The sequence below is a fragment of the Neovison vison genome, chromosome 2, assembly GCF_020171115.1.
Source record: "Neovison vison isolate M4711 chromosome 2, ASM_NN_V1, whole genome shotgun sequence".
In the NCBI taxonomy this organism is placed as follows: Eukaryota; Metazoa; Chordata; class Mammalia; order Carnivora; family Mustelidae; genus Neogale; species Neogale vison.
The window spans coordinates 156,815,339-156,837,539 of NC_058092.1; the positions used below are offsets into that span (position 1 = coordinate 156,815,339).

A 22,201-nucleotide genomic window follows, 5' to 3' on the forward strand; every position below is an offset into this window, starting at 1 on the left:
TTAAGTGCTATGGCAAATTCCGAGATGAATCACGTTTCCTACCCTGTAGGGGCTCATAGTTTGGTGAGGGATATAAGACATGTAGACCAGTCACTGGAATAGAGGGTAGGAAGTGGTAATGATTCAAGATGAATAGAAATAGACTATAAAGCAAAGTTCAGAGGCGATGTGGGGGTGGTTCAGGCTGGTGGAATGGAGACAAGTGGATAATTTAGTCATTCAGGAGTAAAATTAACACAACTTGGAAACTGATTATGAAAAGGGGCCAGGGGCAGAGGTGAATAAAAAATGCCGTGATGTTTCTAAGAATGCATGGCAGAGGAGTCAACAGGGGGCACCAAAGGTGAAGCATATTTGGAGGAATATAGGAAGGTTCAGTTTTGGACAAGAGGAGTTCAAGGTGGAAATTCAGACTTGGAGTATGGGAGGGAAATGGCTCTGGAGGTACAGAATACAGGCTCCTTTGCATTGGAGAGAAAACAAAGCAGCCGAATTCTGTAAGGTTTCGGAGACAGGTAGAGACGGACCTGTTCTCTGTGGAGAAAGAGTGAGAGGCAGTATGGGAGTGAGTCTGTGCTCAAGAGTCAGACCCACCTGAGTCTGAATTTCAGCTGTTTCATACTCTTTGCAGGCAAGATATTGAACCAACCTTCCTTATTTCTTTCATTTCTTTCTTTCTCTTTCTTTTTTTAACTTTCTTTTATTTTAAATATTTTGTTTTATTTATTTGACAGATCACAGTAGGCAGAGAGGCAGGCAGAGAGAGAGCGGAAGCAGGTTCTCTGCTGAGCAGGGAGCCCAATGCGGGGCTCGATCCCAGGGGATCCTGGGATCATGACCTGAGCCAAAGGCAGAGGCTTAACCCACTGAGCCACCCAGGTGCCCCAAAATATTGAATCTTTCTAAGCCTCAGTTTCCTCATTTACAATGTGATAGAGGATAGCATTTTTCTCAGAGTAGTTGTGAGGATTCATTAAGATGGTATATGTAAAATATTTAGGTTGATGCCTGGCATATCCTCAAGAAAAGTAGAGTATTGCACAAGGGAGGTATGGCGGCTGAGGCAAGGATTTGGTGGAGTAGCCAGGCAGTAGCAGCGGGGGACGGGAGGTGGGAACAGTGGGGTGGGAGCCCTTGAAAACGGGGAGGGCAGCAGGCAGGGAAGCCCTTGGGGTGGGGAGGGATGCTAGACAGTAGCTTGCGGTTAGGAGAGAGGACCTGTGAGGGGGATGGAGGCGAGTCCACGCCTGGCGTGGTGAGCAGGACAACAGGGCATGGAGGGGGGCAGGGCTTCGAAGCCAGTGCAAGGGCAGCGTGTGAACCTGGGGCAGCAGCCGATGGGCAGTGAGGTGACGGTAAGGGTCCCAGGGGCAGAGAAGTGGTGGGGGTAGGGTTTGTTGGGGCCACATCGAGGGCAGGGTGTGCAGTCCAGCCAGGTAGCAGTGGAGGGTGGGTGCAGCAGGACAGCAGCAACAGGGCAGGGCAGCGGGAAGCAATGTCACTGGGTCGCAGTCAGAGCGATGTTGGGGAGGTGCAGTGGGGTGGCAGTGGCGTTGGTGGGGCATAGTGGTTCAGCAGCAGAGTGGGGGGGTTAAGCAGGATGGTAGTGGGTTGGAGGCTAATGGTGGGGGGTGGGCAGGATCAGCGGGGTGTCGGTCTCATGGTAGTGGGGCAAGGCAGCGGCAGCAGGGCAACCATGGAAGGGGCGGTGGGCTGAAACGCTGGCAGCAGCACCAGGCCAACGGGTGGCGGGGCGGGGATTGGGGGCAGGGGCAGGGCTGCAAGAAGGGGCAACGTGGGCAGTAGCTTGGGGAAGGCTGCAGTGGCGCTGGGTGGATGTGCAGCAGGACAGCAGGTTCCTGGGGGGGGGTAGCTGTGGGGGGCGGGCCTTGGCAGAAGGAATCAAGGGCAACTCAGTGGGGCAATGGGGCTGTCATGGCATGGGGTGGTAGGTGGGGCCGTGTGGCTCCCCAGGTGGGAGGAGGTGGCAGCCAGGTGATGACCTTATGGTAGGGGGCGGGACCAGTGAGAGAGGGAGCAGAGGTCACCAGAGCCAGGTGAGGGGACAACTGGGCAGTAGTGGCACAGGGAGCTGTAGCAGGCCGTGGTGGGGGAGCTGTGTCAGCCAAGTGGGGCAGCCCTGCAGCGACTGTGAGGGGGGTATGGAATCTAGGCAGCAGCAACTGGGAGTGGGGTGGGATCAGCCCAGAGGCAGTGGCTCAGCAGCTGCAGCAGCGGAGGCGGGGCGGGGGCGTGGTGGGCGGGCCCATGATGCACGTCAGGGGCGTGGGGCAGCAGCAGTGGAGGGCATGGTGGGCGGGTCCACAACAGACTGGCGTGGTGGGCGGCCCCAGAGTGCACGTCAAGGGGGCGGGGCGGCGTAGCCCAGTGGAGGCTGGGGCCTAGGGCTGCCTGGGAGCAGCGGCAGCTGAGGTAAGGGGGGCAGTGTGCGGGGCACAGCAGGCTGGCAAGGGTGCCAGTGGGGATAGCAATGTGAGCCACGTGGGGAGGGGGGCAGATATTCAGGGCAGAAGTAGCACAGTAATATTCCTGGCAGCGGGGAGGCAACGGAGCAGGGGGGAGGGGAAAGCAGTTAGACGATAGTGGCACGTGGAGGGGAGCAGGACAATCTCTGCATCCGCGGGGCGTCAACGTTACGGCACGGTGGGCGGGGAGTTGGCCGCCAGGAGACAACACTGAGATAGGGGGACGGGATCACAGGGAAGGGAGTAGGGGTCAGCAGAGGCAGGGATGGGGGCAGGCAAAAGTGGCACAGGGAGGGGTGGGATCTGCGTGTCAGCCCAGTGGGGTAGCTGTGTGGCACCTCTGGGGGATGGGTGGAATCTAGACGGCAGCAGAGGGGTCGAGGGGGTGGGAGCAGCCCCAGGCAGCAGTGTAGCGACGGTTAGGATGGCGTGGTGGGTGGGTCCATCATGCACTTCAAGGGGGCGGGGCAGCTTCAGCGGGGTGGGCGTGGTGGGTGACCCTACAGTGCACATCAAGGGGGCGGGGACGCATAGCACAGCGGAGACCTGGGGCGTAGGGCTGCCTGGGATCAGCAGCAGCTGAGGTAAGGGCGGCAGCGTGAGGGGCACAGCAGGCCGGCAGGGGTGCATGTGATGGTAGCAGTGTGAGCTGCGTTGGAGAGGAGGGCAGATATTCAGGGTGGACGTAGCACGGTAATGTGCCTGGCAGCAGGGAGGCAACGGAGCGCGGGGAAGGGGAAAGCCGTCAGGCAGTATTGGGGGGCGGGTGTTGGTGGCGGGACAAGCTGGGCCTAAGCCGGGCGTAAACGTCACGGCGTGGTGGGTGGGGCTGCATGGGCCTGAGGGGTTGGCAGCTGGGAGACAACACTGAGGTAGGGGGACGGGATCACGGAGGAGGGAGCAGGGGTCACCAGAGGCGTGGAAGGGGACCGACAGTAGTGGCACAGGGAGGGGTGGGAGCTGTGTGGCACCTGTGGTGGATTGTCGGAATCTAGGCGGCAGCAGAGGGGGTGAGGGGGTGAGGGGGTGGGAGAAGCCTCAGGCAGTGGGGCAGCAACAGTTAGGAGGGGGTGGTGGGCGGGCCCATCGTGCGCGTCAAAGGGGCGGGAGGGCAAAGCAACACAGTGGCCTGGGGCACAGGGCCGCAGTGGAGCGGCGGCAGCTGAGGTAAGGGGGGCAGGGATGTATGGGGGCGGTAGCAATGTGGTGGAAGCATGGGGAGGTGGTGGATAGGGTGCCAGTAGCATGGTAATGCGGCTGGCAGCAGGGAGACAACAGAACCGGGGGAGGGGGAAGCAATTAGGTGGTTCTGGAGGGTGGAGGGGAGGGACCAGCCTGGCATCATCGGGAGGTGAGTGTCTCGGCGTGGTGGGCGGGGTGGCAGGGCTGCAAGGGTGCCAGGAGGTGTCAGAGAGATGAAAACGCTCAGGTATGGGGGTGGAACCAGTAGGGGAGAGACCTGGGGTCACCAGAGTTGGGGGAGGAGGCAACCAGGCAGTAGTGGCGCAGGGAGAGGTAGAGGCCTGTGGGTCGGGAGCTGTGTGCCATCTGAGGGATTTAGCAGTGTGGCACATGGAGGGGGTGTTGGAATAGAGGTGGCAGGGCAGCATAGGGAGGGTGGGACCATCCCTGAGGCGCAGCACAGAGACAGCTTGGCTGGCTTGCTGGACCTGCTCATAGTGCATGCCAATGAGGCGGGGAAGCGAATCACAGCAGAGGCCGAGGCACAGGACACAGATGTGGCTTGGCAGTAAAGGGGCCTTTGTGGGGGCACAGCAGGGTGGCAGGGGTGCATTTCTGGGGAGCAGCAAGTTGGTAGCCGCGCTGGGGGTGGTGGACGTGGTGGGCAGCCACATGCCTGGCAGCCGGGAGGCATTGGAGTGGGGGGAGGGGAGTAGCTAGGCGGTAGTGTCCTTGGGGGTGGGCAGGACTAGCCGGGTATGAGCAGGGTCTCAATGTCATGGTGTGGTGGGTCAGGCAGCAAAGCAAGGGCCTGGCTTTGCTGGGCTTGGTGCTTGTCTACAGGGCGGGACCACTGTTAGCAGCAGCAGTAGCGGGGACCCAGGGTAGCAGCCGAGAGGCAATGGTGGTTTTTTTTTTTTTTCCCAATTTATTTATTTTCAGAAAAACAGTATTCATTATTTTTTCACCACACCCAGTGCTCCATGCAAGCTGTGCCCTCTATAATACCCACCACCTGGTACCCCAACCTCCCACCCCCCCCGCCACTTCAAACCCCTCAGACTGTTTTTCAGAGTCCATAGTCTCTCATGGTTCACCACCTCTTCCAATTTACCCAAAAGCACATACCCTCCCCAATGTCCATAACCTTCCCCGCTTCTCCCAACCCCCCTCCCCCCAGCAACCCACAGTTTGTTTCGTGAGATTAAGAGTCACTTATGGTTTGTCTCCCTCCCTATCCCATCTTGTTTCATGGATTCTTCTCCTACCCACTTAAGCCCCCATGTTGCATCACCACTCCCTCATATCAGGGAGATCATATGATAGTTGTCTTTCTCCGCTTGACTTATTTCGCTAAGCATGATACGCTCTAGTTCCATCCATGTTGTCGCAAATGGCAAGATTTCGTTTCTTTTGATGGCTGCATAGTATTCCATTGTGTATATATACCACCTCTTCTTGATCCATTCATCTGTTGATGGACATCTAGGTTCTTTCCATAGTTTGGCTATTGTGGACATTGCTGCTATAAACATTCGGGTGCACGTGCCCCTTTGGATCACTACGTTTGTATCTTTAGGGTAAATTCCCAGTAGTGCAATTGCTGGGTCATAGGGCAGTTCTATTTTCAACATTTTGAGGAATCTCCATGCTGTTTTCCAGAGTGGTTGCACCAGCTTGCATTCCGACCAACAGTGTAGGAGGGTTCCCCTTTCTCCGCATCCTCGCCAGCATCTGTCATTTCCTGACTTGTTGATTTTAGCCATTCTGACTGGTGTGAGGTGATATCTCATTGTGGTTTTGATTTGTATTTCCCTGATGCCGAGTGATATGGAGCACTTTTTCATGTGTCTGTTGGCGATCTGGATGTCTTCTTGGCAGAAACGTCTGTTCATGACCTCTGCCCATTTCTTGATTGGATTATTTGTTCTTTGGGTGTTGAGGTTGTTAAGTTCTTTATAGATTTTGGACACTAGTCCTTTATCTGATATGTCGTTTGCAAATATCTTCTCCCATTCTGTCAGTTGTCTTTTGGTTTTGTTAACTGTTTCCTTTGCTGTGCAAAAGCTTTTGATTTTGATGAAATCCCAAAAGTTCATTTTTGCCCTTGCTTCCCTTGCCTTTGGCGATGTTCCTAGGAAGATGTTGCTGCGGCTGAGGTCGAAGAGGTTGCTGCCTGTGTTCTCCTCAAGGATTTTGATGGATTCCTTTCTCACATTGAGGTCCTTAATCCATTTTGAATCTATTTTTGTGTGTGGTGTAAGGAAATGGTCCAATTTCATTTTTCTGCACGTGGCTGTCCAATTTTCCCAACACCATTTATTGAAGAGGCTGTCTTTTTTCCATTGGACATTCTTTCCTGCTTTGTCGAAGATTAGTTGACCATAGAGTTGAGGGTCTATTTCTGGGCTCTCTATTCTGTTCCATTGGTCTATGTGTCTGTTTTTGTGCCAGTACCATGCTGTCTTGATGATGACAGCTTTGTAATAAAGCTTGAAGTCCGGAATTGTGATGCCACCAACTTTGGCTTTGTTTTTCAATATCCCTTTGGCTATTCGAGGTCTTTTCTGGTTCCATATAAATTTTAAAATTATTTGTTCCATTTCTTTGAAAAAGATGGGTGGTACTTTGATAGGAATTGCATTAAATGTGTAGATTGCTTTAGGTAGCATAGACATTTTCACAATATTTATTCTTCCAATCCAGGAGCATGGAACATTTTTCCATTTCTTTGTGTCTTCCTCAATTTCTTTCATGAGTACTTTATAGTTTTCTGAGTATAGATTCTTAGCCTCTTTGGTTAGGTTTATTCCTAGGTATCTTATGGTTTGGGGTGCAATTGTAAATGGGATTGACTCCTTAATTTCTCTTTCTTCTGTCTTGTTGTTGGTGTAGAGAAGTGCAACTGATTTCTGTGCATTGATCTTATATCCTGACACTTTAATGAATTCCTGTATAAGTTCTAGCAGTTTTGGAGTGGAGTCTTTTGGGTTTTCCACATAGAGTATCATATCATCTGCGAAGAGTGATAATTTGACTTCTTCTTTGCCGATTTGGATGCCTTTAATTTCCTTTTGTTGTCTGATTGCTGAGGCTAGGACTTCTAGTACTATGTTGAATAGCAGTGGTGATAATGGACATCCCTGCCGTGTTCCTGACCTTAGTGGAAAAGCTTTCAGTTTTTCTCCATTGAGAATGATATTTGCAGTGGGTTTTTCATAGATGGCTTTGATGATATTGAGGTATGTGCCCTCTATCCCTACACTTTGAAGGGTTTTGATCAGGAAGGGATGCTGTACTTTGTCAAATGCTTTTTCAGCATCTATTGAGAGTATCATATGGTTCTTGTTCTTTCTTTTATTGATGTGTTGTATCACATTGACTGATTTGCGGATGTTGAACCAACCTTGCAGCCCTGGGATAAATCCAACTTGGTCGTGGTGAATAATCCTTTTAATGTACTGTTGAATCCTATTGGCTAGTATTTTGGTGAGAATTTTTGCATCTGTGTTCATCAAGGATATTGGTCTATAGCTCTCTTTTTTGATGGGATCCTTGTCTGGTTTTGGGATCAAGGTGATGCTGGCCTCATAAAATGAGTTTGGGAGTTTTCCTTCCATTTCTATTTTTTGGAACAGTTTCAGGAGAATAGGAATTAGTTCTTCTTTAAATGTTTGGTAGAATTCCCCCGGGAAGCCGTCTGGCCCTGGGCTTTTGTTTGTTTGGAGATTTTTAATGACTGTTTCAATCTCCTTACTGGTTATGGGTCTGTTCAGGCTTTCTATTTCTTCCTGGTTCAATTTTGGTAGTTTATATGTTTCTAGGAATGCATCCATTTCTTCCAGATTGTCAAATTTGTTGGCGTAGAGTTGCTCATAGTATGTTCTTATAATAGTTTGTATTTCTTTGGTGTTAGTTGTGATCTCTCCTCTTTCATTCATGGTTTTATTTATTTGGGTCCTTTCTCTTTTCTTTTTGATAAGTCTGGCCAAGGGTTTATCAATTTTCTTAATTCTTTCAAAGAACCAGCTCCTAGTTTGGTTGATTTGTTCTATTGTTTTTTTGGTTTCTATTTCATTGATTTCTGCTCCGATCTTTATGATTTCTCTTCTCCTGCTGGGCTTAGGGTTTCTTTCTTGTTCTTTCTCCAGCTCCTTTAGGTGTAGGGTTAGGTTGTGTACCTGAGACCTTTCTTGTTTCTTGAGAAAAGCTTGTACCGCTATATATTTTCCTCTCAGGACTGCCTTTGTTGTGTCCCACAGATTTTGAACCGTTGTATTTTCATTATCATTTGTTTCCATGATTTTTTTCAATTCTTCTTTAATTTCCCGGTTGACCCATTCATTCTTTAGAAGGATGCTGTTTAGTCTCCATGTATTTGTGTTCTTTCCAAAATTCCTCTTGTGGTTGAGTTCTAGCTTCAGAGCATTGTGGTGTGAAAATATGCAGGGAATGATCCCAATCTTTTGATACCGGTTGAGTCCTGATTTAGGACCGAGGATGTGATCTATTCTGGAGAATGTTCCATGTGCACTAGAGAAGAATGTGTATTCTGTTGCTTTGGGATGAAATGTTCTGAATATATCTGTGATGTCCATCTCATCCAGTGTATCATTTACGGCCTTTATTTCCCTGTTGATCTTTTGCTTGGATGATCTGTCCATTTCAGTGAGGGGAGTGTTAAAGTCCCCTACTATTATTGTATTATTGTTGATGTGTTTCTTTGATTTTGTTATTAATTGGTTTATATAGTTGGCTGCGCCCACGTTGGGGGTATAGATATTTAAAATTGTTAGATCTTCTTGTTGGACAGACCCTTTGAGTATGATATAGTGTCCTTCCTCATCTCTTATTATAGTCTTTGGCTTAAAATCTAATTGATCTGATATAAGGATTGCCACTCCTGCTTTTTTCTGATGTCCATTAGCATGGTAAATTCTTTTCCACCCCCTCACTTTAAGTCTGGAGGTGTCTTCGGGTTTAAAATGAGTTTCTTGGAGGCAACATATAGATGGGTTTTGTTTTTTTTTATCCATTCTGATACCCTGTGTCTTTTGATTGGGGCATTTAGCCCATTAACATTCAGGGTAACTATTGAGAGATATGATTTTAGTGCCATTGTATTGCCTGTAAGGTGACTGTTACTGTATATTGTCTCTGTTCCTTTCTGATCTACCACTTGTAGGCTCTCTCTTTGCTTAGAGGACCCCTTTCAGTATTTCCTGTAGAGCTGGTTTGGTGTTTGCAAATTCTTTCAGTTTTTGTTTGTCCTGGAAGCTTTTAATCTCTCCTTTTATTTTCAATGATAGCCTAGCTGGATATAGTATTCTTGGCTGCATGTTTTTCTCGTTTAGTGCTCTGAAAATGTCATGCCAGCTCTTTCTGGCCTGCCAGGTCTCTGTGGATAAGTCAGCTGCCAATCTAATACTTTTACCATTGTATGTTACAGACTTCTTTTCCCGGGCTGCTTTCAGGATTTTCTCTTTGTCGCTAAGGCTTGTAAATTTTACTATTAGGTGACAGGGTGTGGGCCTATTCTTATTGATTTTGAGGGGCGTTCTCTGAGCCTCCTGAATTTTGATACTCGTTCCCTTTGCCATATTGGGGAAATTCTCCCCAATAATTCTCTCCAGTATACCTTCTGCTCCCCTCTCTCTTTCTTCTTCTTCTGGAATCCCAATTATTCTAATGTTGTTTCGTCTTATGGTGTCACTTATCTCTCGAATTCTCCCCTCATGGTCCAGTAGCTGTTTGTCCCTCTTTTGCTCAGCTTCTTTATTCTCTGTCATTTGGTCTTGTATATCGCTAATTCTTTCTTCTGCCTCATTTATCCTAGCAGTGAGAGCCTCCATTTTTGATTGAACTTCATTAATAGCTTTTTTAATTTCAACTTGGTTAGATTTTAGTTCTTTTATTTCTCCAGAAAGGGCTTTTATATCTCTGGAGAGGGTTTCTCTAATATCTTCCATGCCTTTTTCAAGCCCGGCTATAACCTTGAGAATTGTCATTTTGAACTCTAGATCTGACATATTACCAATGTCTGTATTGATTAGGTCCCTAGCCTTCGGTACTGACTCTTGTTCTTTTTTTTGTTGTGAATTTTTCCGCCTTGTCATTTTGTCCAGCTAAGAGTATATGAAGGAGCAAGTAAAATACTAAAAGGGTGGCAACAATCCCAGGAAAATATGCTTTAACCAAATCAGAAGAGATCCCAAATCGTGAGGGGGGATTTCTCCCCCCTCACGATTGGATGAGGGATCTCCTCTGATTGGGATCTCCTTTGATTGGGATCTCCCAATCTCTTCTGATTGGGATCTCCCAATCTCTTCTGATTGGGATCTCTTCTGATTTGGGGATAAAAAGAGGTTCAAAAAGAAAGAAAGAAAAAAAAAGAAAAAAAGATGTAAAAAAAAGAGATTGAATTAAAAATTCAATCAAGAATTTAAAAAAGAATTAAGAAAAAAAAGATTGAAGAGATTAGGATCTCTTCTGATTTGGGGATAAAAAAAGGTTCAAAAAGAAAGAAAGAAAAAAAGAAAAAAAAGAATTAAAAAAAAGAAAATGAATAAACAAAAGTATAAAAAAGAAAAATATATATTAGATAATCTAGTTAAAAAACGTTAAAAGAGAAAAGGGTAAAAGTTATAAAAAATTTTAGCAGAAGAAGAGAAAAAAAATGAAAAAGAAAAAAATTAAATTAACTGCAAGACTGAAAAATCACAGGCAGAAAGCCATGAGTTCCGTGGTTTGTTTTCTCCTCCTCTGGAATTCTGCTGCTCTCTCCTTGGTGTTGAAACTGCACTCCTTGGTAGGTGAACTTGGTCTTGCCTGGATTTCTTGTTGATCTTCTGGGGGAGGGACCTGGTGTAGTGATTCTCAAGTGTCTTTGCCCCAGGCGGAATTACACCGCCCTTACCAGGGGCCGGGCTGAGTGATCTGCTCGGCTTTGCTTTCAGGAGCTTTTGTTCCCTGAGCGCTTTCCGTAGAGTTCCGGAAGACGGGAATACAAATGGCGGCCTCCTGGTCTCCGGCCCGGAGGAGCCGAGAGCCCGGGGCCCCGCTCCCCTGTGCGCCCTCAGCGAACAGCTCCCAGTAACTCCCGTCTGCCCAACCTCCGGCCGCGCTCCGAGCTCACCGAGCTTGCGGCCGGTTCAAGGCAACTCTGAGCTGCGAGCTCACTGTCGGCTCTGTCTCTGCAGCCGGCTTTCCCGTTCCAATATCCGCAAGCTCTGCGACACTCGGACACCCCCGATCCTTCTGTGACCCCGCAGGACCTGAGGTCACGCCGACCCTGTGTGGGCTTCGCCCCGGTTTAGCCTCCGGAGCGATGTCCCTCAGCGGAACAGACTTTTAAAAGTCCTGATTTTGTGCTCCGTTGCTCCACCGCTTGCCGGGAGCCGGCCCCTCCCCCCCGGGGTCTATCTTCCCGTCGCTTTGGATTCACTTCTCCGCCAGTCCTACCTTTCAGAAAGTGGTTGTTTTTCTGTTTCTAGAATTGCTGTTCTTCTTCTCCTCGATCTGCCGATGGATTTGCAGGTGTTTGCAATCTTTAGATAAGCTCTCTAGCTGATCTCCTGCTAGCTGAGGTAGTCTCAGCTTGCTGCATCTCCGCCATCTTGACTCCTCCCGGCAATGGTGGTTTTAAGTGGGGGAGCTGTGGACAGTGGTGCAGTGCGGTGGGAGCGGCTCACGTTGTGAGGGCAGCCTGCCGGTACCAGTGCGCGGAAGGTGGATTAGGACTCATGGGGCGGCTCATGGACTCATGACTCAGCGCGGCAATAGGGGTAGGGGATCGGGAAGGCTCCAGAGTGGGGGAAAGGGATAACATCTAGGTGGTATCTGCAGGGAGGGGTGGGCAGGAACAGCAGGGGCCAGCGTGGTAGGTGGGGCAATCATGCAAGTCAACAGGGCAGGGCTGCATAGGGCTGTACTATGAAGACCAGCAGCTGCAGGACACAGGGAAGCAGCAGGACATAGGGCAAGAGTGGGACCCAGGGTGGCAGCAGACCAGAAGCAGGGTAGCGGTAAGGGGGCAGTGACGGCGAGGGGGTGTTCAGGGGATTGGTAGTGGGGATGTGGGGAGAGCAGAGAGGGGTGGTAGTAGCAGAGAGGGGTGGTGGGGCATCAGGACAGGAATGAGCATGGTGGTGGGCGGGGTGGGACAGCACGGCTGCACGGGTGCATGTGGGGTGGCAGGCGGGTGGTGGCATGCGGAGATGGGGGGACGGAACCAGCTGGGAGGCAGCGGCACAGCAACTGCTCAGGTAGGGCATGAAGGACGGGGTAGGGCCTTAGTGCATGTCAGTGGGGCTGGACAGTGAAGGTCAGCAGTGGCCTGGGGCACAGGGCAGCAGCTTAGCTGCAGCAGCGGTGGTAAGGTGGACAGTATGAGGGGTGTGCTGCGGACGGCAGGGTCATGAGGCGGGGGCACCCAGGCAGTAGCAGCATTGGGAGAAGGCTGGTATGCGTGGGGCGGCAGCAGCAGGTCAACGGGTAGGGAATCTGGAGGCACTGGGGCTGGGTGGCGGGCCGACAGGCGGGAGCAGTTCGGGGGTGTTTGGTGGGACCAGCAGGGCAAAAGCATCAGGTTCATAGCTGTGTGGGCAGGGCAGGGGCTCTGCACAGCCGCGGCAGCAAGGGGAGAGTATGCAGTGAAGAAATGGCGGGGGCAGGGCAGTGAGGCAGCAGTGATTTGAGGAAGGCAGTGACTTGAGATGGCAGCACATGGGGAGGCAAAGCAGGGAGGTGAAGTGGGGAGGGATTGGCCTGCATGTGGCTGGGAGGACCAGTGGCGCAGCAGTTACATGGCAGTGGCACAGCATGGCTTGGGGGCTGGGTGGGGCAGTGGAGATGGGCAGGAGCAGGGTGACCACGGTAGCAGTGGTGGTGCTGTTGGAAACACAGGTACCAGGGCAGTAGAAGCACTGGAGGGTGGCGCAGCAGGGTGGCAGAGTCCCGGGGGTTGCACAAGGGAGCGATAAGGGCACTGGAGGTGGCACAGCAGGGCATCAGTTGCAATGGGCAGGGCAACAGGGCAGCTGTGGTGAGGGTTAGCCATTGTGGAACAAAGGAGAACTGCTGTGGAGTACCAGGGTGGAGGGTGGCAGCGCTGGTGGCAGCGGCCTGTCAGGAATGGGTGGTAGAAGGGACAGTGGCGGGAGTGTAGGGTGCAGCAGGGTGGCAGTGGGGGATGGCACAGTGGGGTGGCAGTGGTACAGGGTGTGGGGACCAGCCAGGGGGCAGAAGCATGGGGGGGCAGTGATTTGGTAGCAGCGCTATCAAATTGTTGGATGCTTGTGATGGGGCACACGGGACTCCTAAAAATGTTTTGGAGACTGTGTGCCTTGTAGAAGGTAATAATGAAGATGAGGGTATAGTGACTTAATGGCAAGATGGAATTAATCATTCTTCTTAAAAAGGGACCGTGATACAAATATTCCTAGAAAGCTGTGAGTGAAAATAACCAGGACAAAAGTTTCACCCTAGAAATTATGCGGGAAGATGAGCAAATCCAAATTTAAAGCAGAGTTTTTCCTTTTTCATATTTCAGTGTTTTTTTTTAATTTAAAAAAATTAAAAATCTAGGGTCACCTGGGTCGCTCAGTCGGTTAAGCATGGACTCCTGCCTTTGGCTCGGGTCATGATCTCAAGGTCTTGAGATGGAGCCTGAGGGTTCGATCCTGGGTGTGTTGTCTGCTGCCTGCTTAAGATTCTCTCTTCCAGGGCACCTGGGTGGCACAGTCAGTTAAGCATCTGCCTTCAGCTCAGGTCAGGATCCCAGGACCCTGGGATGGAATCAAGCCCCACATCTGGCTCCCTGCTCAGCGGGGAGCCTGCTTCTCCTTCTCCCTCTCCTGCTCTGCCTGTTGCGCTCTCTCTGTCAAATAAATAAAATCTTAAGAAAGAAAAAAAAATTCTCTCTCCCTTTCCCTCTGACCCTTCCCCCTGCTATCGCTTTTTGGAGATTTCTGGTGTGACAGTTCCAAAGAAAATAGTCTCCAAAAAAAAAAAACAAAAAAAAAACAAAAAAAACCTCCAAAAAAATGAAAAAAATTGCAGCAGAATACACACACGTACACACATGTAATTTTGTATTTTAGCATTTTTAATTGCTTAAAATTGAAGAAAATGAGCTGGGGAAGTGGGGCAAACAATTTCTTGGGATGTTAACACTGAGTTACCAACAATTACATAAGGCAATGTTAACTGACATCCATTTTGAGTAAGAATAGAAAATAGTGTTCGTTGTCCACCTTTCCGGAATAAAAGTTTTTAAAACATGCAGTTATCGGGGCACCTGGATAGCTCAGTGGGTTAAGCCTCTGCTTTTGGCTCAGGTCATGATCTCGGGGTCGTGGGATCGAGCCCCGCATCGGGGTCTCTGCTCTGCAGGGAGCCTGCTTCCCTTCCTCTCTCTCTCTGCCTGCCTCTCCTACTTGAGATCTCTCTCTGCCAAATAAATAAATAAAATAAAAAAAATGCAGCTATCCTCAGTAGGACTATATCTATTTATAAGAAACAACTGAATAGTTAAAAATTTGTTCACTGGTGGTTTATAAAGAGGGATTTTGGCAAATGTAAAAATGACCATATTTTAATTTTATCCCTGAAAGTTTTGATGTCTTGTCAACAGCCTTACCATATGAGAAATACTGATTTAAAAAAAACTTAGAGTCTGATCCTTAGCTATTAAAACTGTGCTTATTCTAAAACATTACGCAATTTAGAAATATGAGTATTTTTGTAGATGATTGCTTAAGTTCCCAATTACATTACCTAGTCTTTTTTGCTCTTGTTTAAGCAGTAAAGTTTATATTACTCCAAATGCTTTTTTTAAGGCTCAAAGCTTACTACTTGGGAACTCAGGATCTTAAATATTATTTGTACATTGTTCCTGTGTTGTAATAAAGTCATGCTATATTAAATTTTATTGATACTTTTGATTAGTGTGAGTATAGATATGATATCATAGTATATGGTGGAATTGTTGTTGAAAGGTTATTTCTTCTTTTAAAATATTGTTTTTATGTTTCCCACAATATACAACATTTTTCTCAGTTTGCATGTATAAATGCTAAGATAGTTTAGAGGCATGCGCAAATGTTCCTTTTCTGAGCTTACTGGAAAACTGACTTAAGGGTTTTCAATTTGTAGAATATATTACTTCCCAGATGTTTTAGATTCTTCCTACAATTCAGAAGCACCTCTCTGATTATGCTAAATATTAATTTACAAAAATTTGCGAATGATTTTAGTTGCCATACCTCATATGAAATCAAGCTTGTAAAGGAAATAAAGCTGTTGATCTTGCCTTTTTCTTTACAGTCATTCCAAGAATGAAATACTTCATGGGTCTGGATTTCTACTTCTACACAAGAACCTTTGATCCCTTTGATATATGTAAAATGTCAAAGGCTGCAATCACTAAGCATTTTAGAAGGGGTACTTGGTTATGTGTGTTTGTGCCATAAACACTAACAGTAGCACCAAGATGCTCTTCGTATGCATAGTTAGTTGACCAAAGCCAAAAAAAAAAAAAAAAGAGAGAGAGAGAGAGAGAGAGCGAAATGTTGCACTCTTCGAAGCCCCTCTTCCCTTTGTGAGATGATTAGATCTTATGCTTCTCTTTTGTTTTGCAGGCAGGGGCCATCCACATAACTGCCACACCAGGAATCTCCAATATGCAGGGACAAGATAACACCTGTTCTGCATCAGGCCCTGGGACATCCAGCTATATACTGAGGTGAGTGGTCATCGGGATTGCCCTGCTTTCCCTTATATAGAGTTTGGAATCAAGACTTGGAATTTTCCCCCAGTCATTCCCAGAGACTTGCTGAACAGCCTGGTTTCAGGGACATGCTGGAGCCTCCTAGTGGTGGCCTCTGGGCATGGGAATGCTTGTAACAACAGGGTGACCTGCCAAGTTCAAAGTACTTTGGCAAGAGTTATTATCACTGCAAAGGGGTTTAGGTACCACCTAGCATCTCATAGACTGAGACATGAAGGAAAATGACATATTCTGACCTTGCAGGGTGTGGTGGGAATGATGAGAAAAGGGCTTTGGTGCCAGTGGATGGTTTATCCTGGAGTGTTCCACAGGAACAAAAAAGCAGGATTGCTGAGCCTAATGACAAATTTCGACAAGATCAGAATGGGACTCAGGTGAATCAGATCTCCTGGCAATTTTGATGATTTGAATCTACTTTCACGGTTTTGCTGCTCTGAGCTCTGTGGATTTCAAATGGTCTAATAGGCAGTTTGGCTAATATATTGATTTACATAGAGAATTTACAAATTAAGCCAGTCAATACTAGCTAAGCACCCGCCATATGCTAGATACTGTGTTAAGTGCTATGGCAAATTCCGAGATGAATCACGTTTCCTACCCTGTAGGGGCTCATAGTTTGGTGAGGGATATAAGACATGTAGACCAGTCACTGGAATAGAGGGTAGGAAGTGGTAATGATTCAAGATGAATAGAAATAGACTATAAAGCAAAGTTCAGAGGCGATGTGGGGGTGGTTCAGGCTGGTGGAATGGAGACAAGTGGATAATTTAGTCATTCAGGAGTAAAATTAACACAACTTGGAAACTGATTATGAAAAGGGGCCAGGGGCAGAGGTGAATAAAAAATGCCGTGATGTTTCTAAGAATGCATGGCAGAGGAGTCAACAGGGGGCACCAAAGGTGAAGCATATTTGGAGGAATATAGGAAGGTTCAGTTTTGGACAAGAGGAGTTCAAGGTGGAAATTCAGACTTGGAGTATGGGAGGGAAATGGCTCTGGAGGTACAGAATACAGGCTCCTTTGCATTGGAGAGAAAACAAAGCAGCCGAATTCTGTAAGGTTTCGGAGACAGGTAGAGACGGACCTGTTCTCTGTGGAGAAAGAGTGAGAGGCAGTATGGGAGTGAGTCTGTGCTCAAGAGTCAGACCCACCTGAGTCTGAATTTCAGCTGTTTCATACTCTTTGCAGGCAAGATATTGAACCAACCTTCCTTATTTCTTTCATTTCTTTCTTTCTCTTTCTTTTTTTAACTTTCTTTTATTTTAAATATTTTGTTTTATTTATTTGACAGATCACAGTAGGCAGAGAGGCAGGCAGAGAGAGAGCGGAAGCAGGTTCTCTGCTGAGCAGGGAGCCCAATGCGGGGCTCGATCCCAGGGGATCCTGGGATCATGACCTGAGCCAAAGGCAGAGGCTTAACCCACTGAGCCACCCAGGTGCCCCAAAATATTGAATCTTTCTAAGCCTCAGTTTCCTCATTTACAATGTGATAGAGGATAGCATTTTTCTCAGAGTAGTTGTGAGGATTCATTAAGATGGTATATGTAAAATATTTAGGTTGATGCCTGGCATATCCTCAAGAAAAGTAGAGTATTGCACAAGGGAGGTATGGCGGCTGAGGCAAGGATTTGGTGGAGTAGCCAGGCAGTAGCAGCGGGGGACGGGAGGTGGGAACAGTGGGGTGGGAGCCCTTGAAAACGGGGAGGGCAGCAGGCAGGGAAGCCCTTGGGGTGGGGAGGGATGCTAGACAGTAGCTTGCGGTTAGGAGAGAGGACCTGTGAGGGGGATGGAGGCGAGTCCACGCCTGGCGTGGTGAGCAGGACAACAGGGCATGGAGGGGGGCAGGGCTTCGAAGCCAGTGCAAGGGCAGCGTGTGAACCTGGGGCAGCAGCCGATGGGCAGTGAGGTGACGGTAAGGGTCCCAGGGGCAGAGAAGTGGTGGGGGTAGGGTTTGTTGGGGCCACATCGAGGGCAGGGTGTGCAGTCCAGCCAGGTAGCAGTGGAGGGTGGGTGCAGCAGGACAGCAGCAACAGGGCAGGGCAGCGGGAAGCAATGTCACTGGGTCGCAGTCAGAGCGATGTTGGGGAGGTGCAGTGGGGTGGCAGTGGCGTTGGTGGGGCATAGTGGTTCAGCAGCAGAGTGGGGGGGTTAAGCAGGATGGTAGTGGGTTGGAGGCTAATGGTGGGGGGTGGGCAGGATCAGCGGGGTGTCGGTCTCATGGTAGTGGGGCAAGGCAGCGGCAGCAGGGCAACCATGGAAGGGGCGGTGGGCTGAAACGCTGGCAGCAGCACCAGGCCAACGGGTGGCGGGGCGGGGATTGGGGGCAGGGGCAGGGCTGCAAGAAGGGGCAACGTGGGCAGTAGCTTGGGGAAGGCTGCAGTGGCGCTGGGTGGATGTGCAGCAGGACAGCAGGTTCCTGGGGGGGGGTAGCTGTGGGGGGCGGGCCTTGGCAGAAGGAATCAAGGGCAACTCAGTGGGGCAATGGGGCTGTCATGGCATGGGGTGGTAGGTGGGGCCGTGTGGCTCCCCAGGTGGGAGGAGGTGGCAGCCAGGTGATGACCTTATGGTAGGGGGCGGGACCAGTGAGAGAGGGAGCAGAGGTCACCAGAGCCAGGTGAGGGGACAACTGGGCAGTAGTGGCACAGGGAGCTGTAGCAGGCCGTGGTGGGGGAGCTGTGTCAGCCAAGTGGGGCAGCCCTGCAGCGACTGTGAGGGGGGTATGGAATCTAGGCAGCAGCAACTGGGAGTGGGGTGGGATCAGCCCAGAGGCAGTGGCTCAGCAGCTGCAGCAGCGGAGGCGGGGCGGGGGCGTGGTGGGCGGGCCCATGATGCACGTCAGGGGCGTGGGGCAGCAGCAGTGGAGGGCATGGTGGGCGGGTCCACAACAGACTGGCGTGGTGGGCGGCCCCAGAGTGCACGTCAAGGGGGCGGGGCGGCGTAGCCCAGTGGAGGCTGGGGCCTAGGGCTGCCTGGGAGCAGCGGCAGCTGAGGTAAGGGGGGCAGTGTGCGGGGCACAGCAGGCTGGCAAGGGTGCCAGTGGGGATAGCAATGTGAGCCACGTGGGGAGGGGGGCAGATATTCAGGGCAGAAGTAGCACAGTAATATGCCTGGCAGCGGGGAGGCAACGGAGCAGGGGGGAGGGGAAAGCAGTTAGACGATAGTGGCACGTGGAGGGGAGCAGGACAATCTCGGCATCCGCGGGGCGTCAACGTTACGGCACGGTGGGCGGGGCTACATGGGTCTGAGGAGTTGGCCGCCAGGAGACAACACTGAGATAGGGGGACGGGATCACAGGGAAGGGAGTAGGGGTCAGCAGAGGCAGGGATGGGGGCAGGCAAAAGTGGCACAGGGAGGGGTGGGATCTGCGTGTCAGCCCAGTGGGGTAGCTGTGTGGCACCTCTGGGGGATGGGTGGAATCTAGACGGCAGCAGAGGGGTCGAGGGGGTGGGAGCAGCCCCAGGCAGCAGTGTAGCGACGGTTAGGATGGCGTGGTGGGTGGGTCCATCATGCACTTCAAGGGGGCGGGGCAGCTTCAGCGGGGTGGGCGTGGTGGGTGACCCTACAGTGCACATCAAGGGGGCGGGGACGCATAGCACAGCGGAGACCTGGGGCGTAGGGCTGCCTGGGATCAGCAGCAGCTGAGGTAAGGGCGGCAGCGTGAGGGGCACAGCAGGCCGGCAGGGGTGCATGTGATGGTAGCAGTGTGAGCTGCGTTGGAGAGGAGGGCAGATATTCAGGGTGGACGTAGCACGGTAATGTGCCTGGCAGCAGGGAGGCAACGGAGCGCGGGGAAGGGGAAAGCCGTCAGGCAGTATTGGGGGGCGGGTGTTGGTGGCGGGACAAGCTGGGCCTAAGCCGGGCGTAAACGTCACGGCGTGGTGGGTGGGGCTGCATGGGCCTGAGGGGTTGGCAGCTGGGAGACAACACTGAGGTAGGGGGACGGGATCACGGAGGAGGGAGCAGGGGTCACCAGAGGCGTGGAAGGGGACCGACAGTAGTGGCACAGGGAGGGGTGGGAGCTGTGTGGCACCTGTGGTGGATTGTCGGAATCTAGGCGGCAGCAGAGGGGGTGAGGGGGTGAGGGGGTGGGAGAAGCCTCAGGCAGTGGGGCAGCAACAGTTAGGAGGGGGTGGTGGGCGGGCCCATCGTGCGCGTCAAAGGGGCGGGAGGGCAAAGCAACACAGTGGCCTGGGGCACAGGGCCGCAGTGGAGCGGCGGCAGCTGAGGTAAGGGGGGCAGGGATGTATGGGGGCGGTAGCAATGTGGTGGAAGCATGGGGAGGTGGTGGATAGGGTGCCAGTAGCATGGTAATGCGGCTGGCAGCAGGGAGACAACAGAACCGGGGGAGGGGGAAGCAATTAGGTGGTTCTGGAGGGTGGAGGGGAGGGACCAGCCTGGCATCATCGGGAGGTGAGTGTCTCGGCGTGGTGGGCGGGGTGGCAGGGCTGCAAGGGTGCCAAGAGGTGTCAGAGAGATGAAAACGCTCAGGTATGGGGGTGGAACCAGTAGGGGAGAGACCTGGGGTCACCAGAGTCGGGGGAGGGGGCAACCAGGCAGTAGTGGCGCAGGGAGAGGTAGAGGCCCGTGGGTCGGGAGCTGTGTGCCATCTGAGGGGTTCAGCAGTGTGGCACCTGGACGGGGTGTTGGAATAGAGGTGGCAGGGCAGCATAGGGAGGGTGGGACCATCCCTGAGGCGCAGCACAGAGACAGCTTGGCTGGCTTGCTGGACCTGCTCATAGTGATGCCAATGAGGCGGGGAAGCGAATCACAGCAGAGGCCGAGGCACAGGACACAGATGTGGCTTGGCAGTAAAGGGGCCTTTGTGGGGGCACAGCAGGGTGGCAGGGGTGCATTTCTGGGGAGCAGCAAGTTGGTAGCCGCGCTGGGGGTGGTGGACGTGCTGGGCAGCCACATGCTTGGCAGCCGGGAGGCATTGGAGTGGGGGGAGGGGAGTAGCTAGGCGGTAGTGTCCTTGGGGGTGGGCAGGACTAGCCGGGTATGAGCAGGGTCTCAATGTCATGGTGTGGTGGGTCAGGCAGCAAAGCAAGGGCCTGGCTTTGCTGGGCTTGGTGCTTGTCTACAGGGCGGGACCACTGTTAGCAGCAGCAGTAGCGGGGACCCAGGGTAGCAGCCGAGAGGCAATGGTGGTTTTTTTTTTTTTTCCCAATTTATTTATTTTCAGAAAAACAGTATTCATTATTTTTTCACCACACCCAGTGCTCCATGCAAGCTGTGCCCTCTATAATACCCACCACCTGGTACCCCAACCTCCCACCCCCCCCGCCACTTCAAACCCCTCAGACTGTTTTTCAGAGTCCATAGTCTCTCATGGTTCACCACCTCTTCCAATTTACCCAAAAGCACATACCCTCCCCAATGTCCATAACCTTCCCCGCTTCTCCCAACCCCCCTCCCCCCAGCAACCCACAATTTGTTTCGTGAGATTAAGAGTCACTTATGGTTTGTCTCCCTCCCTATCCCATCTTGTTTCATGGATTCTTCTCCTACCCACTTAAGCCCCCATGTTGCATCACCACTCCCTCATATCAGGGAGATCATATGATAGTTGTCTTTCTCTGCTTGACTTATTTCGCTAAGCATGATACGCTCTAGTTCCATCCATGTTGTCGCAAATGGCAAGATTTCGTTTCTTTTGATGGCTGCATAGTATTCCATTGTGTATATATACCACATCTTCTTGATCCATTCATCTGTTGATGGACATCTAGGTTCTTTCCATAGTTTGGCTATTGTGGACATTGCTGCTATAAACATTCGGGTGCACGTGCCCCTTTGGATCACTACGTTTGTATCTTTAGGGTAAATTCCCAGTAGTGCAATTGCTGGGTCATAGGGCAGTTCTATTTTCAACATTTTGAGGAATCTCCATGCTGTTTTCCAGAGTGGTTGCACCAGCTTGCATTCCGACCAACAGTGTAGGAGGGTTCCCCTTTCTCCGCATCCTCGCCAGCATCTGTCATTTCCTGACTTGTTGATTTTAGCCATTCTGACTGGTGTGAGGTGATATCTCATTGTGGTTTTGATTTGTATTTCCCTGATGCCGAGTGATATGGAGCACTTTTTCATGTGTCTGTTGGCGATCTGGATGTCTTCTTGGCAGAAACGTCTGTTCATGACCTCTGCCCATTTCTTGATTGGATTATTTGTTCTTTGGGTGTTGAGGTTGTTAAGTTCTTTATAGATTTTGGACACTAGTCCTTTATCTGATATGTCGTTTGCAAATATCTTCTCCCATTCTGTCAGTTGTCTTTTGGTTTTGTTAACTGTTTCCTTTGCTGTGCAAAAGCTTTTGATTTTGATGAAATCCCAAAAGTTCATTTTTGCCCTTGCTTCCCTTGCCTTTGGCGATGTTCCTAGGAAGATGTTGCTGCGGCTGAGGTCGAAGAGGTTGCTGCCTGTGTTCTCCTCAAGGATTTTGATGGATTCCTTTCTCACATTGAGGTCCTTAATCCATTTTGAATCTATTTTTGTGTGTGGTGTAAGGAAATGGTCCAATTTCATTTTTCTGCACGTGGCTGTCCAATTTTCCCAACACCATTTATTGAAGAGGCTGTCTTTTTTCCATTGGACATTCTTTCCTGCTTTGTCGAAGATTAGTTGACCATAGAGTTGAGGGTCTATTTCTGGGCTCTCTATTCTGTTCCATTGGTCTATGTGTCTGTTTTTGTGCCAGTACCATGCTGTCTTGATGATGACAGCTTTGTAATAAAGCTTGAAGTCCGGAA

General features: G+C 50.5%; 1 long non-coding RNA gene across 1 annotated transcript in view; it reads left to right on the forward strand.

Annotated features, from left to right (window-relative positions):
- Window positions 1-22,201, forward strand: part of LOC122900614 — a 191,447-nt gene that overhangs the window by 98,254 nt on the left and 70,992 nt on the right. Inside the window, exon 11 of the long non-coding RNA XR_006383272.1 lies at window positions 15,308-15,411. This is a non-coding gene — a long non-coding RNA (uncharacterized LOC122900614). The remainder of the gene's footprint in view (window positions 1-15,307; window positions 15,412-22,201) is intronic.